Consider the following 15790-nt stretch of genomic DNA (forward strand, 5'->3'; position numbering starts at 1 on the left):
GGATCGATTGATGAACAAGTGCAAAATTGTATGTATATGTACCTGGAGCGTGCGCACAAGGTTTACATGGACACATAAAAATTGTTTCGATCCTTTTAGAACTCGGAATAGACAAGAACCTTACACATTAGAAAAATCTTGATGTAAAATAAAATTGCGTGGAATATTTGGTTCAATTTTTTTTGTTAAATTTTTATGAAATATTTTATGTAATTTGTTTACTATAAACTAGAATTTTATTTTAATTCATTAAATAAAACTACAAGTAAGTACAGCCGACCATATGATACCCTATTTTAAATAATATAATAAACCATTTAAGTCGTTTATTGTCTTAATTCCAAAATACTTCAACAATTTGTTGACAAAAATGTGAAATACTGAAGTAACCCCTCCTGAAGTAACCCCTACTAGGGCAAGGATAAATATAGGCCTATCCTTATAAATATTGGTAAAGCGATTTGCTTCTAATTGAAGTTATTTATGCAGAATCTCAACAAGTGTTTATTAGTGAATTTAGATCTTCAAGTAATTTTCTTAAGGGAACTTTGCATTAAGGGCTATTGCCAAAGTGGACTCTATCATATTTTTGGGTATTACAAACATCACCACGAATGTGTATTACACTCTCTACTATAGTGGTGTAGGGTATAAAAATAAATATTAAAACGAAAACATCATCAACCTGTAAACAAATTATTTTTCAAAATATGTATATGAAATACAAACATACATATGTATGTTACATAAATATATAATATCGTAAACAGATTTAAGATGTATAAATCACAAGCAATAAATTTTATTTCTTTTTCTAGTACATACATAACATTCATTTGTATCAAGAGTGTTCTAACTTAAAAGTCGTTGTATTTCTTTTTGGATCAGAATACTACAAAATATTAAGAGTACATAAGTACTATAGATAATAGTTTAACAAATTTTCATTATCTACAATTTTTAACTTTAAAGGGGAAGATTTATATACTACGTATGTACATATGTATGTATAAACATTTGAGTTTATTACAAAAAAAAATATTATTTAATTAATACTTAATACTTTTGTTTTAGGACACTCTTTAAATAATGAGTGGCATGTGTAAGTTAAGATTATTGCCAGTATGCGAAAATATACACAATACATGTTGTTTTTTTATTATTATTAAATACATATTTATTTATTTAGGATTAATTCAACAGTATTTTTGGTTAAGAAAATCCTTTAATATTTAGTAATGGTGCATATTTATTACTTATATAATGTTAAATTTTTGTACGCAAATATATCGTTGACTAAAACGTACAAAGCTATAGCATTTCAGAAATTATTTTGGAATATTATTTAATATTTAAAACTGCATTAATTATCGACGTTAGACAATCACAAAACTAATAGATATATTTTTTAAATTTGTTTTGTTATTTTCTGTATTCTTAATAATATTTCTGTACATACATATGTATGTAATGTAAAATACATAAAAACTTATTTAATAAATCTTGAAAAAAGCCATAGAAAATAAAACTTTTCTTGTAGCAGATGGGACAAAGTTATCCAAGACGGATAAAATATCAGCGCCATGTCTGCGTCTAATGCAAACGGACACTATCAGCATTGCATTTCGCAAGAAAAATTCCCAGTGGTTATTTTAAGCATTTTTTGTTCTTGTGTGGCATTTTTAAAATATTTATTTCATAAACTTCAGTAGTGAATTGTAGTTTACGTTTAAGAAAAATATCGACCACTTTGTTTACCAGAGGTAACTAGTTAGTTGGAAATGCGAAAATATAACTAGTGAATGGTGCCAATTGGCACTTTTCGTACTGCAGGGTTGTAACAATGAAATTGTTTTAAATGTCATACTTTAGACCATAATCCTGTTGGGCTTATTAATCATGTGTTTTTTTTTTTTTTTTTTGACACACGACGGCATTTAGTCAAATTGTGTATTTTGTGTTTACAACAATGTTTTTATTTAGCAGACATTTTATTTGACCCTTTTTTTCTATTCGTATAATCCATGTAATAATTGAGTTAATTATGTGTAAAAAATTGTTTCTTTCGTACACTGTGAAAAAATATAAGTATACTTAATACATCTTTAACAATTAATAGATAATAATCATACGCCCCCATATTTTCTGTAAATGTGTATAAATACTACTCGGATATACATACATACATATTCTACTTAAATATTTGTACAATGAACTTTATGATTCGCGGCCTTTTTGTTTGTTATTAGTTTCTATTGCAGTTAATATCATCTATACATTTCCTGCAACCATTCACTTAGTCAGTCAGTCATACAATCATAACAAAAACAACATAAAAAAATAATAATAATTTGTTATGGGGTTGAATGGAAGTGGTGCCTTTATGAAAAATGGTTTCTTTTAGAATCTAAATATACAAAAGTAGAACAAAACATCTTTTAGTAAAAATTACGAAAATTTTACTTTAGATCAAAACAGTTTTGGTGGTTTTTATGTTTGTTTTCTATTACTTTTTTCCCTTGTATCCCATTTTATCATAAACACACAATATGATTGTGTGCATGTAAGGGTTTTTCTATTCATATACAAATATGTATATATATTTACATACATATATACATTAGGAAGTTATTTTCAAAGTAGTTTATCACAAGAAATTTTATAACATTCGAATTTTTAGGTTTTCAAATCATTTACAAAAAGAAAAGTGAATTTAACATTTTACCTTTTTAACTAAATCTTGAATAGAGACCAAAACATGTTACTTTACTAACCAAATCGTGATTTGTCATAAAAAATATGGTATTTAAAAACTTTTAATAATTCAAAATTAATGAAGTGGGACTTGTATCATTATCGTTATAACTGACTGACTAACATAGAAACGTATGTACATATTTTTTTTTTTTTTGCAATATTTCATTTAGATTTTATTTAATGGAAATAGTATTTTTTTAATACTTGAAACTTTTGGTTATATTGTGGTTTTTATATTTATGTATTTGTTCGTTGAATAAATTCTCTTAATTGCAACTGACTACAATTTTAAATTGGTTTATAAAAGGAGTGTTTTACTATATTTAGAAAATTAACATGAAAATTTTGCAAATGCTCTTTGTGTGTGTAAAATTTAAATGGTATTTTTAAAACCAATATAGATTGTCGCTGATTGTTTTAAACGCGCGAAACTAAAAGTGAAGATGAGATTTAAACTTTTTTATGCAATGTTTTCTTATTTTAATTAAATAATATTATTAATAACAAAATTTACATAATAATAACTAAATAAATTAGTTTAATTAAATATTAAAATTGAAATTGTTTAATTTGATCTTATTATCATCTAAGAACAAAGGGGGATTATACAAAAACATGCATACATATATACGTTTAAAGATATACGCTATACGAATAAATTGTTGTACACCTTTTGTTATATAATTAGAATTAATTTTCAACTTAAAAATAATGCTAAACACAATTTTAGTATTCTCTTTTCTAGTACTAATAAATCTGTCCAAATTGTCTAAAATAAATATAAATAGTTAAACTGACAAATGTCACATTATTGTGACATAATTATTTTAATATTCTAATTAGATATCAAATGTTTTCTAATTAAATTTAAAAAAAAAAAAACAATTTTATTTAAAAATTATATATATATATTCTCAAATGTTTGAAAATGACTTTAATTGAATTTAAGATCAAACTGGCATGTTTGTAAGGTAAGTGATAATTAATGTTTGAAAGTTTAAGTACAAGACATACTTGTATCTATATATTTTTGTATATAAGTATGTCTATTCATTACTTATAAACCTTTCAACTTATATATTTTCACATATACATACATATATTTATATATTTATACAATTATTTGTCTGTTTAATATTGTTACTTTACAAAACAAAATTATTCATACAGAAAATTAAGCTAAAAAAATAAAAGCACATACCTACTTATGTATACATATGTTCATAAATACAAATACAATGTCACTGTAATGTATGTATATTAGACTTATCCCAAAAAAAAAACAACAAAAGAAAAAACTATAATTAAATTTGTTGTGTTGTAACTTGTTTTTTATATAATTTTAAAATTTTCTTAATTTTATTTTCTTAAAAAATCGATAGACCTATCCTCGAAACTTATGAGACTTAAATGGAATACTTTGCCCAACTTCTATAAAAGAAAAATTTATATTTATATATCAACTTGAAATCGTATACTTTGAAGAATTTGCTTTGCATCAGCCTAATGTCAATGCAATTCGTTTATGAGATTATGTTAAAATTACAGTTGTGTTCAATTAAATATTAATTTTGAATTTAGAACAACAAAATTCCATAAATCGGCATTTATAGAAACAAAATATATAAATAAATGGCAAATTGAAAAAAAAATAAAATATTTCGATATATCTTTGTAACAACAATTATTACTTTACTTCAAAAACAACGTATCATATAACATAAATGATAAGATATGTACAACAACATCTATTAATTTCGACACTATTGTAACTTCAACGATTTAATTTACATGTCATTTACTCTATCAGGTTCTTGTTTGTGTGTGTAGGTGTGATTACATTAAATACTCTACCATGAGTATGTTTTTTCATTCCAAAATATGTTTTGTTTTTCTTGTCATTCTGCTACGTTTTTATTTATTAAATCAACACCTTTGTAAAAATTGTTCATGATAATCTATTTTTGACACACATACATTTATACAAGAGTGCACACAACAAAAAATAAATAAACAAATAAATAAATAAGTAAATGAAATAAATACGGGCTTAATAATGAAACACTCTATAACTTTATATAAAATTGCCCAAAATAAATCTAGTTTAATTAAAGAATCATTAAAAATACATCTAGGTATAAACCAGTGAAGCAAAGTAATTTCCGTTTATATAAAATTATTCTACAACCACAAAAACATACTTTCATAATATGTACACTGACAAAAAATGTTAGAAATTACTGAAAAAAGCTTGTATATCTTAGAAATGAAAATCACTTTCTGCGAATTGATATTCTAAAGTTATTTATCAATATAATGTACTTTTTCTTTACTTGAAATACATAGTTGAAAGAACTTTTTTAAACGTTTACTTCCTAATCATTCCATCATGTCGTGTAAAAATAATCCCATTTACTTTTTCAATTTTATACAAAATAAACCACCCTAATGTATACATGTCACGTATACAGAATCATAATTCAAATATTTTATATATATTATGCTTGAAACCAATTAAAATATCATTTAACTTTTTTCACATGACCATAATGTAGAATAATTTTCTAAATATATTTTTGAATGAACCAAATAAGTATTTTAAGATATTACAACATGTAAGTAATGTACATATGTATGTATGAAGCCTCATCGTTTAAACTTATATAACAATTACAACTATCTGATATTGGTCGAATGCAATTTACATACATATATTAAATATTTATATAAATGAAAATCTTAATCAACTTTTAACCAATTTAATAATTCAGTTTTATGTTCACGTATATTTGTATGTTTTACCAATTCCATCTATGTAATTTATAATAAATGTTTAATAGGTGAAGTATTACACTGTTGAAATGATACAATCATTTTGATATTAATAGTACAGGACATCATTATTATTCAATAAATAATTAATACATATACTCATAGAGAATCTAATAACATTTTAAATAACTCTAAATAGAAGAATTTTTAGCAAAGTAACATATTAGATATACACACATACATACAAATGTAATTTAAAAGGTAAATTTTCTATTTAGTTTCTCAGGCGGTTATTTTATTTAAGTATTTAAGTATAAAATTTGGTACGAAAAACTCTCAATTACTCAAATCAAAGTTAAGTGTGTTTCGTTCCAAAAGTTATGTATAACTTTAGAGTTGAGTAAATGTTAATATACTTACATACATATGTATACATGTATAGGCATATTATGATTTTTTTTAACTTTATATCAATGTCTAAATTCATTATTTTTATGAATATAAATAATTAAATATTTATATGTTGTTATATTTTTTCTGGTGTAAGATTTGTTACAACCCTAAATTTTGTGAAAAATATTTATACTATTATAATATTTCTTTTAAGTTCTTAACATGATTTAACAGGTTTGTTAAGGTCTAGAGGGTATAATGGTGGAGATACTAACAAGGGATGCTTTGTAGCATTTATGTCATAGATACGAATAAACTTGTGAAGATGTTATAATTCAGGATATATACTACATATGCCTATACATAACTGTATGTACGTATGTATGTAAATATAAGTCTGTATCTATCTGTACATCAACTGGGGTGATTTTAAATTTATGACCTGCAATATGATTAAGTTCGGTCGATTGACCTTAACTCTACGGTGAGAAATACACATACCAATATATGTATGTACATCAGTTTGTATAAATTGTATGTAAATATATACACATATGTACATTAGACCGACTCACATGCTTGGTGGTTTAGTTACCCCCCCTCAAAATATTCGTTGTGTAATATGATGTGTAATATGATGTTACCCAAAATATTTTCGGTTAAGTGTTGTCCATACTTGAGCTGGACAGTTTTCAAGAAAATATTGTATGGGGGACAAAGCTTCAAATAATCTTTGTTATGTTTTATAATGGTTCCCGAAATAGTTCTAGTCTATCGATGGGCAATGTTTGTGCATACATTTTATTTATGAATGAATACATTTATTTATTAGTGAAAAACCTAACAATTATAAATATTTTGGAATACAATATTATGAACAGACGGTTTTTTATGAACAATACATAATTCGACACGGATTTAAAACTGCTTTTAAACACTACCCCATATTGTATATTTTGTTTCATAACATTCAATTCCAAATACCTTTTTTTAATTTGGTTCATCTCACGAACATTAATCACTAGATTTAAAATATTTTGGGAATCATCATAAAAAAACAAGGGAAATTTTAAGAGAGGTAAAAAAAACACGTTTTTTCTTCCCATATAGAGTGAGTCGGTCTAATGCACATATGTATATCGCCAGTTACAATGCAAAAACTTTAGTTTTTGTTAAACAATAATTTTGTCGAAAAAATTTGAATTTTTAATAAAGTATTTCTTAATTTTAAATTTATTTAATTCTTAATCAAATATTATTACGTTTAAGCTAACGATATACATACATGTTTACACTATTAAGACAATGTTCAGAACATGTGACTTCACTACATACATTTATTTACATAAAGATTTGTAATATTATACGTACCCAATAGATTTAAAAACATCAATTGCTTTCATCACTATTGCATATTTATAGTTTATCTACCTCTTAAAATACGTCCTTTCTCAACAACAACTATTCCTTATAGAAATGTATTAATACATATTACCAACTAATTTAGTAAGAATAGTTATTTGTCACCTTTTTGTAATTATAGCACTGTTAATAATAAACATACTGTACTAGACATGGAATATTCAGTCTAATCTATAGTCTATAGTATAGTGTATAGTCTAGTCTATAGTCTAGTCTATAGTCTAGTCTATAGTCTAGTCTATAGTCCAGTCTATAGTCCAGTCTATAGTCCAGTCTATAGTCTAGTCTATAGTCTAGTCCATAGTCTAGTCTATAGTCTAGTCTATAGTCTAGTCTATAGTCTAGTCTATAGTCCAGTCTATAGTCTAGTCTATAGTCTAGTCTATTCTAGTCTATAGTCTATTCTAGTCTATAGTCTAGTCTAGTCTATAGTCTAGTCTAGTCTAGTTTATAGTCTAGTCTATAGTCTAGTCTATAGTCTAGTCTATAGTCTAGTCTATAGTCTAGTCTATAGTCTAGTCTATAGTCTAGTCTAGTCTATAGTCTAGTCTATAGTCTAGTCTATAGTGTAGTCTATAGTCTAGGCTATAGTCTAGTCTATAGTCTAGTTTTTAGTCTAGTCTATAGTCTAGTCTATAGTCTAGTCGATAGTCTAGTCTATAGTCTAGTCTATAGTCTAGTTTATATTTTAGTTTATAGTCTTGTCTATAGTCTTGTCTAAAAATATCTGATTTAAATATATTTATAACAACATTCGTCAAAGGGGAGCTAGTCCTGCAGGGTCTTCTTAAATACTTGTGTTTGTAAATATGTATAAACAATATACATATACTTGGGTATGTACATATGTATAAAATGTTTCTTTATTTCATAAACTACAGACATTTATTTGCCTTCGTCTGTCTGTTTATTTTTAACGTAATTGGATTGAATTCCAAAATAAAATAATAGCATAATGTAATCATTAAAAATTGAAAATGTTAAATTGTCCATAAAAAATTTAATTTATTATTTATTTCATTAGAGTTTACGTATCCTTTTCTTCTTTTTTAACTCCTTTACAAGGTTTTGGTTTAAAAAATGTATATAAAAGAATAGATTGTAAGTTAAGAAACCTTACAAATATTACACATTTTAAAAAGTTGACACAAATTCATGGTTATTTGAAGAAAACATACAAAAGGACGGCCTTTGTAAAGCAAAACGCAGTAGATTCCATAAATTATATTTTGCGTTTAAGAATAAACATCTACTTGGCAAAACTCAGAGACTAAAGGTGCTAAAGTTTTATGTTTTGGTGACATGTTTATTTATGTTTAAAATCATTCCCTTAGAATAAAATGTTCAACAAACTTTAAAATTCTGCTAAAATTTATTTATTTATGACGATTAAGACAAACTCCAACAACCACTCTAAATGAAATCATCCAGATAAGACGTTTTTTTTTAAATAAGCGGATCGTCCTATGTAATCTCAGAAACCTTTTCACTTGTTAAAGTTTTACAAAAAGATTTTTTAACTCTCGTTGTTATTAATTTATAGTAAAGTTTACTGTTATAGAATTAACATACACATTCTATAAAATAAATCGTCACATTCATATTATCATATATTTACAAAATAAATTGAATAAAAATTCTTGTTGCAAAAAATTTGTACAAAAAAATAATAATTTTTGGATAAATTAAGAAAAAAAAATAGAATAAAATCGAAAACATTTCGTACAAACAAATACACCAACGAAAACCTTTTGGGATAATTTCATTTCCTAAGGGAGCTATTTTATGTTTTTCTTTTTGGCAATTCCAGTGTGAATATAAAAACTAAAAAAGAAAAATGAGAACACAATTAGGAATTTATTTCTTTACTATTCAAAGTGATGGTAATAATCGTAAAGAAATAGAAAACATGACGATTAGAAATGTATGTTAATCAAAAGGTTTTATTGCTTATAACAAAGTCCACGTATCTCTTACAAATAAACATAAATGTAACTTATAAAGATTTATTTAAATGATTTCGAGTTAATTCATTTAACATTTTATTTTGCACCAAAGTAAAAAATCTTATAAATGCCAAATACGCCCTCTCACTTACATAAATTGTATAAATAAGATACTTATTGAATTGTTTGTAGTTTATACCCAGCAAATTATAAACGAAGTACATAGTTACTTCCCATGGAATTACATTTATAACCAAACGAAAAGTATGCTTCTGTGGAAGTGATGTTATTTTAAAGGATTAGTTTCTAAGGTAATACATTCAGAGTCAGATACCCAAAGCGTCCATTGTGATTAATGAATTAAATGGAGTAAATTATATTTTTTTTTTATTTTTTTGCTTGGTTTAGTTGTATTAGCCTCAGTTACCGACTCCACATGCAAGACGTTAAACACATGCTTTTAAATCTAAGGGAATCAAATTAAGCATTTCTATTTTAAAGTGAAAAACACTTAATCGAAGATAATATCGACGATTTTAAATTTAAAAAATATAATAAAAGTCGATTTTTGAAGTAACATTTAAATTTTTTATCAGAAAATTTCACTTAAACCAGCAAACAAAACAATATAAATATAGAATATACACATACATACATATTTTATATAACTAAAAGTACAAAACAATATGGATAAGTAGTAGAAAACCATTCATAATAGTTTCTTAAAAAAACGTCAGGTTAAATTCAATAAAAGTGAAAAAAGATTTCACTTAAATATTTACGTCTACTCGTATATTCGCACTCCATTACATATTTATTGATAAAAATGAAATGTAATCTTATCCTTTCACACATCCATATACATTTTGTCAAATTTACACAAAACTGTTCACAACAATCAATGTTTAGTTAACAAATAACAATCGTAAACTATGAGTGGGACCTGTAAACATCTTAAACAAGTTGTGATATTGAAGTCCAAAGTGAAAATCTCTAGCTTCCTTAGCATACAAACGTAGCATCACGGCAGTATCATTTGAACAATTGAACTTACCCCCGTAACTGTTTGTTGCTTCAATGGTGGCAAAACAACAATCGAACCACAGTTTTTCAAATATATACCACTATACTATAAGTACTTATGTTTGTGTGTCTTATAAAAAGTATTGAATTGAAAATACCTTTGTTCAAAATTCCATAAAAAATTTATAGTATTTTATACTTGAATGATTCACCACAAAAGATTTGAGTGCTATAAAACAGAATATATTGACAAAACCATAATAATTGAACTTTTATGATTTTGTTGTCTTAAAAATGAGTAATGCCCAGCAGCAACAAACAACATTTTTTTTTTTAATACTTTACGCCACATATTCGAATTATTATGTATCAACAAAAGCCAGCAGCCTGTATGTAATAAATAATAGAAATAAATATTGTTTACAATAGAGTTCTTAGAGTATTTTGGTCGATTTTTAGATACATTTCTAAATGTGGAGACTGAAAATTTAGGATTCAATATATATCGAGAAAAAAGAAACTATGGCAAAACTAAATATTTCAATATAACTGTTTTATATTATATCGTATCGATCGAATATTCAATGACTTATTGGTGATTTTCTTTTAACATTTCAGTTATTTGAAATTTAAAAGTTAACAACACTGATGCTAAACATTTATTTTTATGCAGAGAGTTTATTAAGACACTGGGGATATTGGATATACATATAGTACAAATACATATACATACATTTATATACTTGTATATGTATTAAATAAAACATTTTTTAAAACTAACAAAAGTTATATGTTTTTCCATTTTTACAAAATGGAATACTATTGTAAGCAAACAGTAAACTTAAGCAACTTATTTTTTTTCAGACGACATAAACTTTATAATGTCTGTATGTACATTAGACCTGGCCCCATATATTTGATTCTTTAAAATGAATAAATGCCAATTATGAAACTAATGTTTATAAGTGTTTTTAGTTTATGGTAGAAATAAAATAAATTTATATAAACTTATAAAAAATATTTGTAATAATATATATAAAAGCAGGGCTAATATTATTTATTGAGAAAAAATGTTTAACTTTATTTAGTTCTTTAAAAGTTTTAAAGTCATAACTTTAAAAAAAGAATTGAAAAACATATATATAATAAAATGTCAATGTCAGTTAATTCACTTAAAATTTAAACAAAATATAAGATCATTGTGTTAAACTTTGAACAAACATATTTCCTATTAAATTTGTCATTCTAGAACGATATTATCACATTCATCGATATGTCCAAGAGTAAATTAAGATACATACATATAACTAATTAATATCTCACAACAAACATAAATAATATAGATTCATGGTAAAAAAAGAAAACATTTTCATAATATTCTTCTTTCTCATAACATCTGCCCATAATCATACACTGAATGAAATATTTTTTTCTCCCGCATATAATATTAAAAATATCAACAACCCATATTCAAAATGTACTAATTCAATCTTGGGCCAATATTTTTTAGATATTTTTTGAGTTAGCACATTTTGAATATAAATAATGTCTCAATATGTTGCCTTCATTTACAATTCGCCGAGTCAGTTCCAATCAAGCTCACATTATTTTAAAGGAAAAATGCTCATTTTAAGTTCACACTTACCTTTCCACATCACTGATGCAGTTTGACTCTAAAACTGGGTCAAAATGATTCACAATAATAAAATCCCACATGTCTGCAAGCAAGTACTTTCTTTTATTTAAGGCACAATCAGCCAAACACTTTGTTTAAATATGTGAATAATAAGAAGACTCCATTTGCAGGTACTGGACAAGAGGAAAAATCTGAAAAAATTTTTAGTTGTTTTTATACACTGTTTATATAATCTTCAGTTGCAATCTTTATATAATCTATGCAATAATTTTTATTTATAAAATGAAAAAAAAAAAAAATTGGAAGAGCCATTGTAATGAATTTACTCACTTACTCAGTCGTTCATTTATTCATTCACTCTTTCATTCACTTAGTATGAAGAGTGCATGTGTTTTTATTAATAATAGCACTGCAATTGTAATTGTTTTTGTGAAAATATGCACAATTACAGACAAATTTACATACTCACATTCCCACAAACATACATATGTACATATACACTCATATTACAAATATTCATATTATACAACACCCATAATCACCCAACTTTGCGTTGAAATCATTTTTAATACAGTCAAAGAAAAAATTATTGATTTATTTTTGTTATCTTTGAATAATATTAATAAAAAAGGAAGTATATTATTATAGTTGAAAACATGGCAAAATAATAATTATAATATTTAATATTAATTGCGATTTAGAATACATATAAGACACATGTATGTTAACTTTTCACGATCAGTGTATTAATGTATACGTAGTGTTTAAACATGGCATTATTTTAACACCGACTATAAAGCGGCGCATTTGGAAAGTGTTTATATGTTGAATTGCACTTGTGAGAAAATAAAAGTTTAAAAATGATGTACTTTATCTTAAATTATTTTTTAGCTATAGTCTGTCAAAATACCAGGAACTTTCAAAACATTATTTTAGACATTTTTAAGAAATTAATGAAAATCTTACTAAAACTATTTCAATAATAAATAATTCCTTTTTGTGGTGCACCTTATTTTTCATATATTTATATATAAAATGTACATATATATGAATACGAATATATCGAAGCCCCCAAAATACTCAGGAAAAACTTGCACATGAAGGCTGCACTCAAACACTCAAAAACTGCTTGTTACTAAAGTGTTTATTCAACAATTTCAAAAAGAAATTCAATGAATTTTCGATAACCCTAATCCAACACAAATACTACAGACAATTGCTTATGTTTTACTTTTACAATCATTATATTTACTTGAAAAAATGTACTACATACAAATGAATGTACATACATATGTACATACATATTATGTGTTTGCTACTATATATTAGAGAGCTTCAAATATTTGATATTTTGTACACAACTCTACCACGAATGGAATTGTTTTAGTGTAAACAAAAATTCAAATTAACCACAAATTCCTGTTGCATTATTATACTAAATAAATAAAAATGTGTTTGCTTTAAATCATAATTATTTCGATTAAAAAGGGGTCTTAAATTTCGATCATTCGATTAAATTGTGCACACCTATATATAAATTTTTATGTATAAAAAATGAATCTAATATAATGAAATTTTATCACATATGTACATATCACATTTTGCTTATCGACTTGAAGCATTGCGTATACGCAACATATATTTTCTACTTTAAAGTAACACTCATACGTGCTGTAGGTCCGTTTTTAACAACTAGTATATTTTTAAATTAGTTAAAACTTTGTTAAAATGTTTAAAAAATAAATAAACTCAAAAAATATTAAATTAAATTTTATTTCAAGAGCTAGTCTAATGTAGATTATTGTTCTGCAGGGTGGAAGTCACTTGATGTTTGTTAAAATATTTTTTTTTTTATTAATACACATTAACTATTTTCGATACGATCAAAGTTTTCTAAGCAAAAAGTTAAAAAAGTACTAGAAATAATCAACACTTTCTCTTTTGTTATATGTGTATTGGAATGAAATATCTCAATCTTTATTGCATACGAAGAAAAATTTCATGTTCAATTATTTAATATTATCAAATGTTAATTCTTATTAAATCTAGATCAATCGCCTTTTCAATCTAAATTGATAAGTTTAAAAGGATATGTTATATAAAAAACAATAAAGTCATAAAGAAAATAATTAAAAACGTCCAATTAAATGCGAACAAAAAATATTTAAATTTAATAAACATTATGGAATATACATATAAATAAATTTGTTACATACGACAATACACTCACATATGTTGAAAATTACCTACATTCATATCTGTACATATATGTATTGTACACTCCTCTATTCATTCAGATGTATCCTAACTCTTACTCCATTGTTAACGCTGTAAAAATGCCGTTGGTATATAATTCATAGAAATTTAAACTTCTCCATTCAGTTGATCGTATTTGTTTTTTATTTCCTTTTATGTTTTTGTATTCCTGACATAAAAAGGTTATGCAAAAATCTACAGTGGTATTGTGATTTAAAAATATACAATATAAAATATACATATTTACATACATACATACATATGTATAAATGTACTTATATACATATATACGTTTATTGTTTAAAATAATGGCAAAAATAATAAATAAAAGTGTAACATTTAAGATCAAGGTCATTTTATTATAATCATATACATACATATGTACATATGTTTAAAACAAAACAAAAAGTCGTTTCACTGGAAAACAATTAATTTCATTGGATAGTTAAATCACACAAATAATATGATGTAAAAAAGAATTTGTGCCAAACTCATTCTGTGTACTCGATTTCGATAAATTAAAAGTAAACTTAATCTCTTGTAGAGATTTAAAAGTATTTTTCTTTCATGGTTTTTCATTATTTAACTCCATGAACAATGTGGAAACTATCAGTCAGGAAGAATTATTATTTTTACTAAAACTGTAAGAAAGCAATTGAAATGAAGGCTAAATCCAAACCCCAAGAGTTTAGAAGTGTAGGTAATAGATTTCGTTTTCAACACATGACAACATGCACATGCATGTAGATGCCAGATATACATATATGGATGCATGTTATCTGAACCTATACAAACACATTTAACCCTAAAATAACACGATATAAATTTATTATCCAATTGGGAGAGAAGGAAGAAAATAAATGTTCATCTAAGTATCATCAGTCAATTGCAAACAAGCATTCGTATATTGATGTAAGAGAACATAAGAATAGTTCCAATTTGATGTGAAATTAATGACGTTGAAAATATTTAAATATAATTATAAGCAATACATTACTAAACTATGTCTTAGTAATGCATAAAGTATACAAAGTAATTTGCACATTATTATATTGACCACCCTAGTGTAAATATATACGTGTAAATACAAACAAATAAACGCGCATACATATTGCACTGCACCCTCATGTATGTATGTATGTATGTATGTATGTATGTATGTATGTATGTATGTATGTATGTATGTATGTATGTATGTACCCATGTATTTACCTTTCAAAAATTGATGCAATTAATGAATGTTCGTTTCTAACTTCCTACATTTTATATAAAAAAGTAACAACATTAATAAATGCTCTTGACCACAACTCTAATTGATGCCTCTTCAGATTGTAAAGTGCAAATGTATATATAAGTTTAGCACGTAAGACGGTTAAATGTGGAGCTCTAGAGAAATAATAAGCAGGAGTAAGTTATATAGATCGAGATTATATTCTGCAATGGAAGTAAATATCTTTAGTTTAGTAATTATAAGAATAAATGATTCCATTTTTATGGAACCACAAAATACTCTGCATAGACTGTCCAAATCTCAACCTCATAATTGACTAGTTATACAGAAGTTTGTTACCTGGTATTTTCTTGA

The 15790-nt window shown here is 25.2% G+C and overlaps 1 protein-coding gene across 2 annotated transcripts in view; it reads right to left on the reverse strand.

Annotated features, from left to right (window-relative positions):
• Positions 1–15790, reverse strand: part of LOC111682387 (branchpoint-bridging protein) — a 33130-nt gene that overhangs the window by 9035 nt on the left and 8305 nt on the right. For both annotated transcript variants that reach the window (XM_046955724.1, XM_046955723.1), the window contains exon 2: positions 11959–12140. The gene's annotated coding sequence lies outside the window, so the exon portion shown is untranslated. The remainder of the gene's footprint in view (positions 1–11958; positions 12141–15790) is intronic.

Source organism: Lucilia cuprina, chromosome 6 (assembly GCF_022045245.1).
Source record: "Lucilia cuprina isolate Lc7/37 chromosome 6, ASM2204524v1, whole genome shotgun sequence".
Lineage (NCBI taxonomy): Eukaryota > Metazoa > Arthropoda > Insecta > Diptera > Calliphoridae > Lucilia > Lucilia cuprina.